The sequence below is a fragment of the Acinonyx jubatus genome, chromosome E4 (genome assembly GCF_027475565.1).
Source record: "Acinonyx jubatus isolate Ajub_Pintada_27869175 chromosome E4, VMU_Ajub_asm_v1.0, whole genome shotgun sequence".
NCBI classification, from domain to species: domain Eukaryota; kingdom Metazoa; phylum Chordata; class Mammalia; order Carnivora; family Felidae; genus Acinonyx; species Acinonyx jubatus.
Genome location: NC_069395.1, coordinates 37,135,274 through 37,151,913, shown reverse-complemented (window position 1 = coordinate 37,151,913; position 16,640 = coordinate 37,135,274).

Genomic DNA, 16,640 nt, shown 5'->3' with positions numbered 1-16,640 from the left:
TGGAGGAGATTTGGAAATACTTAGAAGCCATTGTCTGGTGAGAAGCTTGGCATGAAAAATGACTCATAGAGATGCACCTGTGCCCGCCCAGGCATGACAGGGCTCCGAGCAGTCCTAGGCTGACCTATACTGAAGGTAAGCTGGCTTTGGTTTCCTAAAGGGTTACTTAAAAAGGCAACGGATTGAATGAGTTAACAAATGTGGAATTTATGAATCAGTTTCTCCTTGAGGGCAGAGAAATGGAATAGTTGATTGCTCAGCCTTCAGACACTGTTCCATGTAAGATCAGGCATAGTAATTGGAATAAACTGGAGTTATATCTGAATGATGGGAAAACCTGGTGTGTCAGGATGAGCACTGACTCAGACTGACTTACTCATTATTGAAAGAGGAAGGAAAGGAATGACAAGAGGACTACTTTACCAGCCCCACTGGTAGTGACCTAACCATGGGAGTAGATTCTAACACAGAGAAACCAGTCCAGGCAGAATGCCCTATGGGTTTCCCATTTGGAAGGCATTCATGGTTGGGTTGGGGTGGTGAGGAGTGGGAGTGTTGGGTGTAGAACATAGGTACAAAGAGTCTGAAAACTACAGACAAGAAGGAAATGAACAGACAAGACTTTCTTTTTTTTTTTTTTTCCAGAAGCTTGGGAAATAGGAAAGTAGTAAATCTACTGAGCAAGTGAGAAGCAACAAGTGTATCCTTCCAGGAGCCCCTGTAACACCCTGTCACAGACATCTGGTAGGACAGGTGTGTGCTAACTGCCAGGTCCTCATGGTGAGGCTTTCTCTACCTGGGCTGCTCCTCCTGTGGGGTCTGGTCAACACTTGTACCTTGTACACTTGTACACTTGGACCTCCACTCTCAGACAATTCCTTGCCCTACCCATCCCCTCTAGTGGCTGCCCTCCAAATGGGAAGGCACTGGTGAAGTGCTCTGGATCTTTTCATTCAACATATTTCCACAATCAGCGGTGGGACAAAACCACATGGGTCTAGAAGCTTCCATCTCATTCCTTGCCTGGCACTTTTTAAAGTGTGTGTTCTACCTTGTGTGATTGACTCTTTGGCTATTTGAGGTCGTTGTGTTTTTGTTTTGTGTTTAAATTTCTGCGTTATTTTTTTGGGCAATAAGGGAGGGAGATTCTGTGATCCTGTTTTATCCATCTGTAAACAGAAGTTGAATACATTTAAAACAAGATTTAGTTCCTCAAAAGGCTGCTTAACTCATGCCATTCTCATGACTGTTATTCAAAGCACAGCACATGTGAAAAAAAGATATTACAATATATTACCTATGGCTCAGGTGAAAAATAATTTTAGTACAAAAATAATTAAGGTGTTCTTCTTTCTCTTTCGATAGGCTGAAAGACTTCCTAGATAAAGTGAGATTTCAATCACTGATAGAAGGAAGGGGGGAGGCTGAGTGGGGGCAGCCAGGGCTGCTAATCTGGAAATTATCATTTCCCCAATTTCTCTTCCTTAGAAGATGCCTGTCACACAGAGGGTTGGTGACAACCCAGTGAGATAGTCCTTGTGAAAGGGTTCAGAGAACTTTAAACACTCCACAGAATGAGAAGCAGTTACAATTAGATTCAACAATGAAACGGATCCTTTCTTGTTGCTGAAAGAATTCACAAAGAAGCTGGGTGAGACTGTGCCAGGGGTGGGTGGAGGAACCCAACTCTGGGTGAGGGTTGGACCAGCTGGTCCCTGTGGCCTTCCCCACCATGAGCCATTGTCAGTCACAAGGACTCTGATAAAAGTTCCACTGTGCCTGCATCTTCCGCTGCCTTCAGAGGCGACAAGAAGCCATGAACTCAGTTTGGCCAGAGGACAGGGTTTATTTTGCTCTCATCACTCACAGAGACCTCTCTCCAAGATCTGAGCCATCAGGCAGGACCAGCTACATAGTTTGTAGGACTCCAGGACAAAATGAAAATGTAGAGCCCCTGGTTCAAAAAGTTTAAGAGTTTCAAGATGGCAACTGCAGAGCATTAAAACAGGTGCAGGTCACACGTTTATGAAGTCAGCCCCACCAAGAGGACCACCAAGGAGGAAATGAGGAATGGGGAGGAGCCAGGCCCCTGGGGGTCCTCAGTGTCCCAGCTCTGTTCCTCCTCCCAAGCCACTGCACAAGGGACTTTTATGGAAGAGGAGATAAGAGCAGCAAACACAAATACCATTTCTAGTGTGCCAGGCAATACTCTAAGTGCTTTATACACACCTCGTGTAACTAACTTTCACAACAACCTTATGAGGTTTCTTTTACAGATATGTAAATGAAATGACACATAGAGTTTAGGTGACTTACCCAAGATCACATCGCTGAAGGTGGCAGAGCCAGGATTCAGATGCAGGGTGTCTGGCCTCAGAGTCTTGTCCTCTTAGCCACTGTGATTTACTCTTTTTCTTTTCCTTTTCTTTTTTTTCAAAGTTTATTTATTTTGTGAGACAGAGAGAGAGAGAAAGAGAGCCAGCAGGGGAGAGGCAGAGAGGGGGAGAGAGAGAATCCCAAGCAGGCTCCACTCTGTCAACACAGAGCCTGATGTGGGGCTTGAACTCATGAACTGTGAGATCATGACCTGAGCCCAAGTCAAGAGTTGGATGCATAACCAACTGAGCCATCCAGGAGCCCCTGATTTACTCTTTTTCCAGGAGCTTCTGTATAATTGCTCAGAGAAGGGAACAGTGGCAGAGGGAACAGGTACCAGAATGTAAATGGATCACCAGGTGGTAGCCTCTTCTTTATTGCCCTTAGTAAGACCACACCAACCCCCCTACGAGGGGGCAAGGCTGCTGGGAGATACAACAGGCCGGGTAGGCAGAAATGATCATGTACCTTGTCCAAGTGACAGGTGTCTTAGTTTGGTTCACTCTAAAGCAAAGCCTGAGGTAAGGACTTGGGTGCAGATGATTTATTTGGGAGATGATTCCCAGAATAAGTCGGGGATCAGACAGCATTTAGAGGAAAGAAAAAGGAACAAGGAAATGTGAATATGGGAGCATTGTTGCTGCTGCCATTGTAGGCAACAAGAGCTCAGTTCTGCAGGAAGCCGGGCATTCACCCACCACCTCCTGTCCCCCTTTGATTAGGGGCTGCCCCTGTGGCCATTAACTTCCCCAAATTTCTGGGCTGTCCCTGAAGTGGGTGGGAGAGGCTTTCTTGGCCCTGGAGAAGCCCCAAGGCCAAAAGCAAAAAGATTCAGGGAGTGTGCTTGAGCTGGGATGTGCCCAAGGTGAGTGTGAGTCCCATCACAAGGGCAGCTGAAGACAGTGGGCCAAGGGAATGTAGGGAGGAACACCCAACACGTCTGTCCAGGAACCACCGGATTTCGCTAGCCGCTGGCTCTCAATGGAGAATGGGAACAGGGGGTGGCAAGAATATATGTGGGCAAAATGTCATTTCCATTGTTCTCCTGTGGATCTCTATGTCTTCTCACTGGCTGCTGTTGTTCATTCTTTGAGCAACCTGCTTCCTCAGCTCCAGAGCACAGGAGATGGGATAGCAGGCTAGGGCCAGTCAGCTGTTGTTTACTGAGTGTGCTTACTAAATGGGCTGCCAAAGGGCTGAGGGACAGGGAAGGACCCAGGCTCTGTCACCCTACAGCAGCATGTTGACACTCCCTGGAGGGCATCATAGAGATTGACTGTGGCTATGATGCAGGGCTCCAGGGGAGTGGCTAATCCCTACAGGTGTTGGGACAGGAGCCACAAAGCCCAGGGAAGCACTCCAATAAAGCTTCCCCGCTGGCCTGAGAACTCTGGAGATTTCGCCACCCTGCTCTCAATCCGCTCCTGCAGATAGGCTCTCTGGGGCTCCACCTGGCTGCTGGCCTGAGGCTGGCCTGGGCTCAGCCGGCCTGCTCTGAGCCTCTTGCCACCCCCTCCCTTCCTACCCTAAGACCCTCTTCACTTGGGCACATTTGCTTTGACACCACTTTCTAAGCCCTAGCTGCTTTCTGCATTGTTCTGAGAAACTAGTTGACATTTTGACCAGCCCAGAACCTGGGAGCTGAGGGGCAGGTTTACGATGTTAGTCTGCAAGGGGACAGAATCCAGGCCTGGGAAATAGAAATCTCAGGGGAAGGTCACAGCTCAGCTTCTTTCTAGCCAGCGAGGTCACATTTCCTCAGTTTCCACATGTACAACACTAATCAGCCTTGCCACATCCACCTCACAGGGTCGCTGAGATACCAGATGGAATGTCTGTGAGCAAAATTTTCAAACCAACAGAGTCTTATGTAAATGTAACTTGTAATAACCATTGTTTGCTGCCCTGTGCCTGACATCCCATTAGACCGAATTCCTCTGCTCTCTTCCTGGCACACACAGGGGCCTTTGTTATTTGGAACTTGGGAGGTTGGCAAATTCCTGCTTGTCTGGAATCCAAACAGGCCAGTTGTGAGTTGTCTTGGGGTTGTTGTGCCCTGGAAGAGCCACTCGGTCAGGGGCCAGAGCCAGGAATTCCCCCTCCAGACCCAACTGCTAGGAGCTCCATGGCCTTAGGCAAGTGCCTTGATTTCCTAGAGCCCTGTGTGATTCATCTGACAAAGGGGGTTATTGCCCCGGTCTGGCCTGTCTGCCTCCTGGGCTCTCAAGAGGGTCAAGATGGATTACAGGGGTCTAGGCAAGGGTGTGCGAAATGCTCCTGTGCTGTGTAAATGCTGGGGATTGTTCCTGGAAAAAGGGCTTTCTGACTTGATTCCACAGCACGCATCCACCCATCAGGCCTAGTGTGAACTTAGAGGCACAGTCAAGATCTTGAAATGTTTTCCAGATCATCCAAGAAAGTCGGTTGAGGAAGAGAAAGACTCAGCTTTCTTAGTAGCTAGAAGTACAGGTAATTGTCACCATTATGGGGATGGGGTTGTTGTATGAAAATATTGTGGGTCAGGAGGGAAGGGAGTGGACTTTGAGTCCCAGAAAAGGAGGACAAAAATGGCAAAGACATCTTTGGAGGGACAGCAGGAACTAGAAAGAGTAAGGCAAGGTCTAATATGCAGAGCCTAGAATGAGGCAGTGAGAGACAGGGCAGAGGCTGCAGGAGGGGCTCCCCGACCTGCACGCTGGCTAAACCCCAATTTTTCTTGTGTGTCAGAGAGGCCCTTCTCCCGACCCCATGGGCGAACCATGATTGGTTTAGAATCTTAATCTATACCACTGGTCTGCTTATTAGTGTGACCCAGTGCTGGCCGATAGAATCTGAGGGGGAGTCCACTGGGGGCTTCTGGGAAAGATTGTCCTCCTTGATAAAAACAGAGAGAGAGACAAGGGAGGCTGTTCCCTCTTCCCCATCTACGAGGCCTCTCCAGAGCCTGTCCTGTCCCACCTGGCAGTACCTGAGCTGGATAATAGCCAGTTCCCATTTCTCACCAGCTCCCCCCATGGCCCACACCTTCCTGCCCCAGCTGTTGGCATGAGAGGCTGAGGTCTACAGCACCTGCAGCTCCCAGTGAGAAGAAACCCAAGAGCCATGGAGCTGCTGCATCTTGGGATTCCCTCCAGGCTGCTTGACATGGGAGACAAGGCATATCTTCACAGTTGAAGCCACTTTATAATCTACTGCTCCACTGGCAAGGGAACCAGGGTTAAAATAACACTGGTAATACGTGCCATTGAAAGGGACATTACAGTTCATGTAGCACTTTATATGCACGGATGTTACTCGATCTTCACAAAAGACAAGAGGGTAAGTGAACAATAAATGAGGAAGCTTTGGCCAGGGGGCATAAATGACCCCCAAGGTCACAGAGCTAATTGCTGGTAGGCCTGATAGCATAAGTCAGAGCTGCTGACTCCTGCCCCAGGACCCTTTCCGCTCTGCCCGGAAGAGACCAAAACCGAAGCTAAACACAGGGACATACAAATGTCCCCGGGGCTAAGATGAAAGGTCAGACTGCAGCCTTACTGTCACCTTCCTGAAGAGTCTTGGGGCAGAATAAGAGGGAGCCTGATCATCAACTGTCTGTGAGCCATTAGGTTGGGGGACTGAGCCCAGGGTGGAACCAGACAGTACAGGAGGGGGAGGTGGGCACATGGGAGCAGCCTGTTTCTCCACCCCCAGGAAGCTCCTGGATGGAAGGAAGGAAAGATGACAAAGTGTAAAGCAAGGATTGGCAGTCTTCCCGAAGCACGAGGCCAACTGGCTTCCCAAGCGGGCAGGCACGTGTGGATGCAGCCCGGAAGAGACGGGTCATGGGGATTGGACCAGAGAGAGGAGTGTCGGGAGCAGGGCAGGCTCCGTCTGAGAAGCTTTCCAGAGAAGGTGAGTTCTGCACAGAGAAAGGGGCCAAAGAGGGCACCTGGGTGTTTCTGACTTCGGCTCAAGTCATCCCCTCACAGTTGGTGAGTTCGAGCCCCACATCCGGTGAGCTTGAGCCCTGCTTCAGGTGAGCACAAGCCCTGCTTCTCTCTCTTTCTCTTTCTCTCTCTGTCTCTCTGTCTCTCTTTCTCGCTCTCAAAATAAATAAATAAATAAATAAATAGGAGCCAAAGAGGCTCTGGGAGGGCAGGGAAGGGCTGCTCTGTATGCTTCCCTGACACTGGTGTGAACTGGCTGTGGGCCCTTAGCTGGGGGGTACACAGAGGACCCCTTCCTTGTCATTTAACCCTCAATAAAGAGATCCCAGGGGTAAACTCAGACTCTTCACATGATCAAATGTGAAATGTGTTGCAAGAAGTGATACTTATCACAAAGTACCCAAGTATGGACATTATTTACTTAAAAAAAATCAAAATAGGTAACAAAAAGCATTTTATGCACACACACACACACACACACAGAGTGCAGATTTCAGTTCCATATCATAGATGACCAGACAAGGTAGAGACCTAGACATAGAGAGGGAAACTGAAAAGAGGGGTTACAAGGATAGAGGAAAAGCATGTGAACATTGAAAGTTGATGAGGAAAACACCCTTGTTTCAGAGGGCTTCACCAAGGCATTAGAACTTTTTCTTTTTTCAGTTGTCCATGTGTTTATAGTTGCCTATGTTGATGGCAGGAGGTGAGCTTCATTTATTTCTTTGTGTTTTCATTAATCAACAAACATTTACTCCGTGTCTAAGTGTATTGGACACTATCCATGCAGCCGGGGTTAGAAATGAAACACAGGACTCATGCTCTGAGGCATCCACAGAGCATATGTGCACGGCCGAGGGTCAGAGCAGGACGGCACACAGTTATAATGCAGTGGGATAATGGTGAGGAGAGGCATGAGTGCCATGGAAGCAGAGAGAACCAGGTCTAGCCAAGCCTGGGCAGTGGCTTAGAAGCCTCCTTCCTTGGTCTATATTAGCAGGAACCCACCCCACCCCCCAGAGCATTCTTGGCAAGAACAGACCCAGGACTGAACTAAGGCAGTGTCACAGAAAGGAAAGGATTGGCGAATGGGGAGAGGGTCCAGGAAGCACTTGGTTGAGGAAGATGACCCCAAGTTGCCCCAGATTTCTGGCTCATGAAACTAGCGGAATGGGGGTGTCATTGACTGAAATAGAGAAGAAGGGAAAAGAACAGGTCTATGGACAAAAGAGTTTTTTCTTCTCAAATAAAAAATCTGATCATACAAATATCTGACATAACATTTTCCAAAGAGTCTCCCTAGCTTTTAGGATAATATTTAAACTCTGTTGTTTAGCACATATGGCCCTCCCAATTCTTTCTTCTCTAGGCTTATTTCTTGTCACTCCCTTAAGTCCTTCCTTAGATACAGCTATATAAAACTCTTAGTTATTCCAAGACACATTCCATGGCTGTTGTATAGTTTTGTACATGTGATTCTCTCTGGCTAGAAAGTACTCTGTTATGAACATCTGTTGTTTGTGTTCTCAGTACCCTCTCCTTTGGGTTACCTCTCCTGACTCATTCCATGTGGCCCTGTTGGAGCTGCCAATCACAGCATCCCGCCCCCTGGTGGCAAGAGTGGGTAGGGAAGCCGGGTCTGGTCAAGCAGAGTATCCCACACCTCTGTGATTGGCCTAGGATTGGCACGTGACCCAAGCTGGGCCAATCAGAGCCCTCCTCTGGGATTATATATATATATAATATAAAAAAATATATATATATATACACACATACATATATACACACACATATATATATATATATATATATATATATATATATATATATATATATATGCTGGGGCTAACCAACTGAGTTGATAAAAGCCTGGAACTTCCTGTGGCCAACTGACCCCTGAAACATGAAAGAAGCTGAACTGATTAGGAGAGAATGAGTTCAACTCAGAGGAAGAAACAACAGACCCGATGCAAGGACAGCAGCAAGTCTGAATGCTGTGTGAGTTCTGAGGCCAGCTTCACTCAGGTGTCCCTGGTTTGCTTAAATCTGTCCTGTCACTTAAAAGTGAAAGACTCCTATAGCCCAAATCCCAATTTCTGCTACCCACTTCCCACACATCCTTCAAAACTCAGTTCCAACCCAATTCCCCCAGAAAGTCTCCCCTGACCAGTTGCTCCTCCCCTCCTGGTTCGATGCACTTCCCTTGGGTTCCCATAACATTCTGGGCATATTTCAGTAGTATCCCTTAGCAATTAGATATGTTATCCTTGGTTCATATTTCTGCTTACTATCAAATCGTAAGCTCCTTGGCCCTAATTGTATTCATATCATACCTCAGTTCCTGGCACAGAGAAGGTATTAAAAAAAAACTTTTGATGAGCAAATAACAAGTTCAGAACTTGTCTATGGAACATTCAGGTGCCAGGGGGTGGGGGCTTTGGGTATGTTAGTCATGGGGAGAGGGGGTGCTTCTGTGGAACAGGTGTAGGAGGCCAGTGGGTTGTGGGCAGTGAACAGTGAGGAACGCCCTTGGTCTGTCTCCAGTGGCTTTTCCAAAGAGGGAAGGAGGGTAATAGGGTGACTGGAAAGGACAAGGGGGGATTTATTTGAAAATTCCAAAGTTCTAAGTGTGTTTATATGTTGAGGGAGTGAGGCCAGGGAAGACAGGGGTGAGGATGCAGGGGAACAAAGACATGGAACCAGGGTAGAGGATGGGCGTGAGCACAGGTAGAAGGACAAAGAACAAGAATGCCCAGCAGACACTCAGTTTACATTCAGGAGCCCCACAGGCTAGTGAGGTTGGGCCGAACACTTTTTCCTAAGACTCCCAGAGCATTCGGCTGCCTTTCTCTCAATTACCCTCCACCTCCCAGCAAGTAGAAGGCCATTGCTGAGCTTGAGTGGTGTTATCAGGTCACTGGCCTCCAGCTGGGTCCAGACCTCCCAGGTGCTGGCCAGAGTTCAGAGTAATCCTTGCCATTGTTCCTTTTGTTGTTGTTATTGGACCCAGGAGATCAGATTCCCAGGATAGTGTTCACTGACTTTGTCCGAGGCCATGCGATCCTGTCAAGGGAGGAGCATGGATGTAAATTATTGAGGAAATCTTAGGTTCTCAACAACTCCCTAGTGAGTCAAATATGCCAAGAAACCCAAGAGGACTCTGCCTTTGGGGTGTTCACAGCTGGGATTGTGCAGGTGATCACTTACTGGCCTGTGGCCTCTGAGCCTGCCAGAGATTGAAACTTGAAGTCTGGAGGCTCATTAGGGCCCTCCAGCAGCCAGGATTTCCCAAATGATCTGGAGGGGAGAGACTGCAGCAGCCCACAGATAGAAACCCAACTGAGAAACTACATTCATTTGGGGCCTTTGGGGGGGATATGCAGGTGAGGAGAAAGCAGTCCCTGTTCCCCCTGGAGGAGCCCAGGGAGCCATGGTCTTTGCTCAAGAGAGAGAGGCTCAGCCTCACTGTGGAAGGCATGATCCCTGCCCTTGGGAGTTCCTGACCAGGGGTGTGTGCTCACACACACATACACACACACACACACACACACACACACACACACACACAGTGACTGTAATGACAGCAACTGGAAAAGATACAGACAGGGTGTAAGCACTGTTCTGGAGGCTGGAACTAGCCAGATCACTGCAGACGGGTAGCCCAGAGGAGGGGATTATCTGGAGTTGCCCCCTTCCCAGAGGCCACCCCCTGCCATCTGGTGCAGAGCTGTGCCAGGCAGGGTCCAAGCTAGTTGGATGCTTGCTGGTTCCGGCTGCTGAGTATCAGACACTGTGGTTGTTCACAGGGGGGCAATGCTGGAAGGATCTTGCTGGCTTGTTGCCTTAAGTCCCAGACTACTCTCTGGAAAAGAAGAAGGGAAGGTGGGGAAGAGATCAATGTTCAGTCTTTCCAAGTTTTCCTTGGCTTTGGTTATCAGCAGACAGCCCATCTGTTTGCTCAGGGCTCTCACTTCCCTACCCTTGAATACCTGTTATCACACTTGCTGTGTTTCTGGGCTCTCAAAGATGGCTGAGCCTGTGTGTGTGTGTGTGTGTGTGTGTGTGTGTGTGTGTGTTCTTGTATACCTCATGCATCTCTATGCCCGGACTTCCAAGTGCACACCTGCATATCTCCATGTAGATGTGACCACATGTGATAATTCCCATATTTGCCTAAGTTGCCCCTGTGTACACATGAATGTGTCCAGTTGTGTGTGCTGGGGCGGGGGATCCTCATTGCAGACACCAAGCATTCATCTGCTAGGTTTTAATGTCCAGCAACATGATAACATCAATACAGCAGGCTGGACATTGAGCTGAGTCTCACCATTTCCCTGGCTTTGTCCAGAACTGATACATGTAACTTAACGTCTCAAACTCCTTCTTCCTTCTCAGCTCGCCCTGAGTCCCTGAAGAACTCTTGTATGTTACACCCAAGACTTACCCAGAAGGGTAGAGGATGGCTGATCTTTGGAGCTTCCGCTAACTCTCCGATCATTTATCCACTTGCCCCTCAAACGATCCATGAGCTTCTGCCAGACCAGACCCTGTGTTAAGAGCCAGGGATACAGAAATGAATAAGACAGAGTCGCTGTTTTCATGAAATGCACATTCTTGTCAGGGAGGAAGGCCTGGACACAACTAATTATGTTCAAAGGCAGACTCTGATAAGACCATGGGACTACAGAGAAAGAAGACACTAACATCCCTGAGGAACCTCGGATGGTTTCAATGAGGTGGCACTTAGCTAGGACTGGAGTAGAATTTTGACAAGAGAATGTACAGAAGAGCATTGCATGCAGAACAACTGTATGATCAGAGATCTGGAAGTGAGAAGGCCCACAGAATGTCTACTTTTCAAACCCTTCTGCAGGGCTAGCACGATGCATGACTCTGGGGAGTGCCCGTCACATAGAATTCAGTGTGAAGGGTGCCCCCTAAAATCTGGTCCTGCCCTTCTTCTCTGCATTCTTATAAGTCTGTGTCCCCAGGCTTTGCTCATGTTACATCTAACCAATTCCAAATAGGAGCAAATGACTAAGGTGAGGTTAAAAGAACACGGGGTAGGAGGGGGGCCACTGACGATGTTGAGTGAGGCTCATGAGAGTCCCGTGGAAAGCCAGCCCAATCTGTAAAGATAAAGTCAGAATGGGCTGTTGAGAGTGATTGCAAAGTCTTTCTCTGAATCATTTGTTCAACAAACATTCATCTGATGTGGTCTCTGGGAGGAGACAGGCACAGAAGAGAAGTCTCCTTATTTGTTCATGATGATTTAGGTTAGTGTTTCTTTAAGCGTTTTCCTAAGAACAATAAATAATCCAGAGAGATTCTGAGCTCAAATAAGAGTTACTGGAATCAAACACATTTAGAAAATATGTGTAAACAAAGCAAACAAGTCTCTCTACTATAATATTTATCAGGGCTTGTAAAATCTTATGCTCTGCAAATCTCCACGAGTGGGATAGGCCCAGCAAAACTTCCCAACGTTATTCAAACTATAAACCCCATATGTTCCCACAGAACTGGTAAGGTTGATTAAAACCTTCCTGGGGAAACCCAAGATTGGGAACAGTAACTCTAGGAGTCCTTGGGATAATGGCAAACCAGGGGAAAGGGATTCATGAACTCTCGGGCAAATAGTGTGGCAAGGACATGCATCATCCATCTTACTCCAACCAGGAAGACTTCCTACAGGATGTGTGGTCTCAGGCACCATTGAGAGAAGAAAGGGCAATCTCAAGGGACCATAGTTTAACCCCTGTCATATGGAAGCAAACGTACTTGGGGGGGAATATCCATGCAGTGAAATGCTATGGACTTAAGTATCTGTTAGAACATGCTTTGAGGAAGGGATAAGGAGGAAGGGAGAGGCCCAGGTCTCACCTCCTCATAAGTCACACCCAGCCTGATGGAGCAAGCATAGAACCTGCCTTCTGGGAACTCCTAGCCTGATGGAGGGATGCAGGAAATGATGGTTCCCAAGACACTGGACATCAGGCAGCAAGGGTCACTGACACCTGAGGGGTGGAAACAAACAAAGAAAGCCCTACAACTGCCTCCGTGTACTGCCTTGAGAGGATTTCTAAGCAATGACGCAGGGAAGGGAAGCCGAGGTGGACCCCAGCAGATTTTGTGAGTGAGGAGAAGGAGCTGCAAGTCTGGGGAGACCCAGGCAGCTACAGTACGCACAAGAGAGTACCCAGGAGGAGAGAGCTGCATGGAGAGAAGACCCTAGGAATCTCCAAGTTTTAAGCAGAGCACTGACTCACATATGTGTGTGGGGAAACTAGCCCCAACTTTCCAACTGGGGGAAAGAATCACCCAATGGATGTAGGGAAGAGTACCCAAAACTCACACAGAGCTGGGAACACTCCCTATTCCCTCCAGTAAGACTAGAAAAATTAATAACTTATGGATAGAGTACTCAGAAGGATCTTACTTCAGTAGTGGAAAATAATTAGCCTTAGACTAAATACTGCTCTCAACCTGCCTAACAAATCTTAAAGCCATGAAAGGATAAAATTGCTGCATCCTGGAACAAATTCAACAATATTTATCAGAATATGAAAGTATTTAGTACCCAGAAAAGTAAAATTTACAATGTCTAGCATTCAATAAAAAATTACTAGGCATGCAAAGAAACAGGAAAATACAGCCCATAACGAGGAGAAAAAATAATCACTGAAACTGGCTCAGAACCTACAATTAGGGTGACAAGTGTCCTGGTTTGCCTGGGACTATCCTAGTTTTAGCACTGAAAGTGGTGCAGCCCAGGAAACTCCTCAGTCCCAGGAAAACTAGGACGATTGGTCACACTACACCCAATTAACATCATATATAATAGTAAACGACTGAATGTCTTCTCCCTAAGGTCAGGTGCACATCAGAATGTCCACTCTTAACATGTTTATTGTGCTGGAGATTCCAGCCACCACATAAGGCAAAGAAAAGAAATCCCTACTGGAAAGGAAAAGTAAAACTGTCTTTGTTTCCAGATAATATGAAGAAAATCTGATTGACTCTACAAAAAAGCCATGAAACTAATATGTGAGTTAGTAACATTGCAAAATACAGGTAAATATCCTCAAATCAATTGTTTTTCTATATTCTAGCAATGCACAATCAAAGTTGAAATTAAAATACCGATACCCATTTTAATAGAATCAAAAAATATGAAAAAAGGATAAACATGGCAATCGATATAAAAGATATGTGCATTGAAAACTACAAAACACTGATGAGAGAAATTAAACAAGGTCTAAATAAATGAAGAAACTTATTTAGAGGTTGGAGGACACAATATTTGTTAAGATGCTAATTCTCCTCAGATAGATTCAATACAATCTCAAAAAAATCCCAATAGTCATTTTGGTAGAATGCTGATTCTAAAATTCATGTGGAAATACAAAGGAACTAGAATAGCCAAAACAACTTTGAAAAAGATCAAATTTGGAGGACTAACACTACTTGATTTCACGACTTACTGTAAAGCTGTAGTGACCAATAGACCCGCTCGTAGATGCATGTAGTAGGCTGACTTGTATCCCACTCCCTCAAAGTGTATGTCCACCTGGAACCTATGTTGTGATTTTATTTGGAAAAAGAGTCTAGGAAGATGTAATTAAGTTAAAGATCTTAAGATGAGAACATTCTGGACTTAGGATAGGTCCTAAATCCAATGACAGGTATCCTTATAAGAAGAGGGGAAGACCCTGGGTTGCCTGGGTGGCTCAGTCGGTTAAGCGTCTGACTCTTGATCTCAGCTTAGGTCTTGATCTCACAGTCGTGAGTTTGAGTCTTGCACTGGGCTATGAACTGAGTGTGAAACCTACTTCAAAAAAACAAAAGAAAAGAGGGGAAGATCCTGAGAGATCCCCAGGTGAAGCCCGGGTAAAGACAGAGGCAGAGATTGGAGTAATGCGGCCACAAACCAAGAAATGTGTGAGCCACCAGAAGTTGGAAGAGATAAGAGAGAATTCTCGACTACGCCTCTGGAGGGAGTGCTGCCTGCCAACCCTTTGATTTCAGACTTTGGGCCTCCAGAACTGCTAGAGAATAAATTTCTGTTGTTTTAAGCCACAAAGTTTGTGGTATTTTGTTAGGCAGTCCAAGGAAACAAATGTATAACTTTTTTTCTACAAAAGTGCAAAGGTAATTCAGTGGAAAAAAATTAGTCTTTTCAACAAATGGTGCTGGAACAGTTGGATATACATATGCAAATAAATAAACTTGGATTCGTGCCTTTCAGCATATATGAAAATTAACCCAAAATGGATCATAAATCTAAATGTAAAACCAAATCTGTAAACTGGAAGAACTCATAAGACAAAACCTTTGTGACCTTCTGTTGAGCAAATATTTCTTTTTTTTTTTAATGTTTATTTTTGAGAGAGAGAGAGGGCGCAAGCAGGGGAGGGGTAGAGAGAGAGGGAGACACAGAATCCGAAGCAGGCTCCAGGCTCCTAGCTGTCAGCACAGAGCCCGACGCAGGGCTTGAACCCACCAACCGCGAGATCATGACCTGAGTCAAAGTCCGACGCTCAACTGACTGAGCCACCCAGGCGACCCTAAGCAAAGATTTCTTAGACATGATGCCAACACATGACCCACAAAAACTGATAAATTAGACTTCGTAGAAATCTCGTGCTCTTCATAAGACCCTGTTCCGAGAATGAAAAGGCAAGTCACAGACCAGGCTGCATACACCTAATAAAGGACTCATGCATAGTTATATTTTTTAAAAACTCTCAAAACTCGATAATTCAAAAACAACCCAATTTTAAAAATCAGCAAAGATTCAAATAGACATGCCACCAGAGAAGGTACACAGATGGCGAACAGGCACATGAAGAGACGCTCCACATCATTAGTTAGGGAAATGCAGATCAAAACCACAAGATACTACTAAACATGTGTAAGAATGGATGAAATGAAAGGCCTTCCATATCAAACGCTGGCAAGAACGCAGAGCCACTGGAACCCCCCCCCTGCACTGCCGGTGGGAACATCAAATGGAACCACCACTCTGGCAAACAGTGAGGCAATTTCTTAAATAAACATGCATTGATCATATGGCTCAGATAGTCCACAGCTAGCTATTTACCCAGAAGAACTGAAGGCATATGTCCACACAAAGACTTGTACACAAACGCCCACCCACACTTGAATGGATAATCAAATTACAGAATTAAAAAGAAATGAATAGGTGATACATGAGACAACGGATGAATCTCAAAGTGATTGTGCCGAGGGAAAGAATCTGGACCAAAGAAGGACAAAGTGAACCCTTCCGTTTGTATAAAATTCTATAAAATGAATGCGTAGTGACAAAAAGCAGACCAGTGGTTGCCTGGGAGGGGTGCAGGGGTGCGGAGGGGAGGGAGGATGGATATGCATCTCCCGGTAATGGTTTCATGGGTGTTTGCATATGGCAAAACGTCTCAAAGTGCACAATTGAAATATGTGTGGGGCGTCGTATGTCAGTTAAACCTCAGTAAAGCTAGAGAACAGAAACGAAGAAAAACCAGTATCTCCAGCATTCCCAGCATTAGTGCTGCAGCCACTGCCAGTGATGGAGGGCGGAGGGAAGGGGAGGCTGAGGCCTCACTCCCAGGGGCCATGCTAGCTCACCCCCATCCACACACACACACACACACACACCCCAAGGACAGGATGCAATGACCCGGAGGCTGCCTGTCCTGACTTCTCAGCCCCTCCATCAGGCAACTGTCCGTGCAGGCCTGAGGTCTGGCCTGAGGGTAAAGTTAGGGGGAGAATGAGGTCATTTAGAGTTCTTGGAGCGAGATCCCTAGAGAGTGAGTACAAACATCAGAAAACATTTGGTCCAACAGATGCTGTAAAAGCCCTTGGAGTAATCTCCTTTTTTTGCTTCATTAGTCTGCTTCCCATCTGCAGCTGGATCTTTCCACAGGAACTGGGGTGGGGGTAGGGAGGGGCTCTGCTCAATTGCTGTCTGCAGTCGTGGAGGGAGTTCCATGAGGAAGAGAGAGTCCAGGACCCAGGCTGCACTGTGGTGACACCCCAATTACAGAGGACAATTCTTCCCAGATTTTCAAGGGTGTGATTTTTTCCTTTAAATACAGTTGCCTTTTACATGTAACTACTTTTTTTTTTCCATGACTACGTTTTATAAAATTGCTCTGAGGGTCTACTCAACTGGAAGGTAAGAGAGTTTGCAACCATATTCCCAGAAATCCTGCTTGAAGGACTGGGAGGTGGTTTCTTCTGTTAAGGCATTCAGAAATCTCCCCTGCCCTCAACCAATCTGGTTTATGCCAAAACTGAGTTCAGCTCACCCTTTTGCAAAGTCAAAGA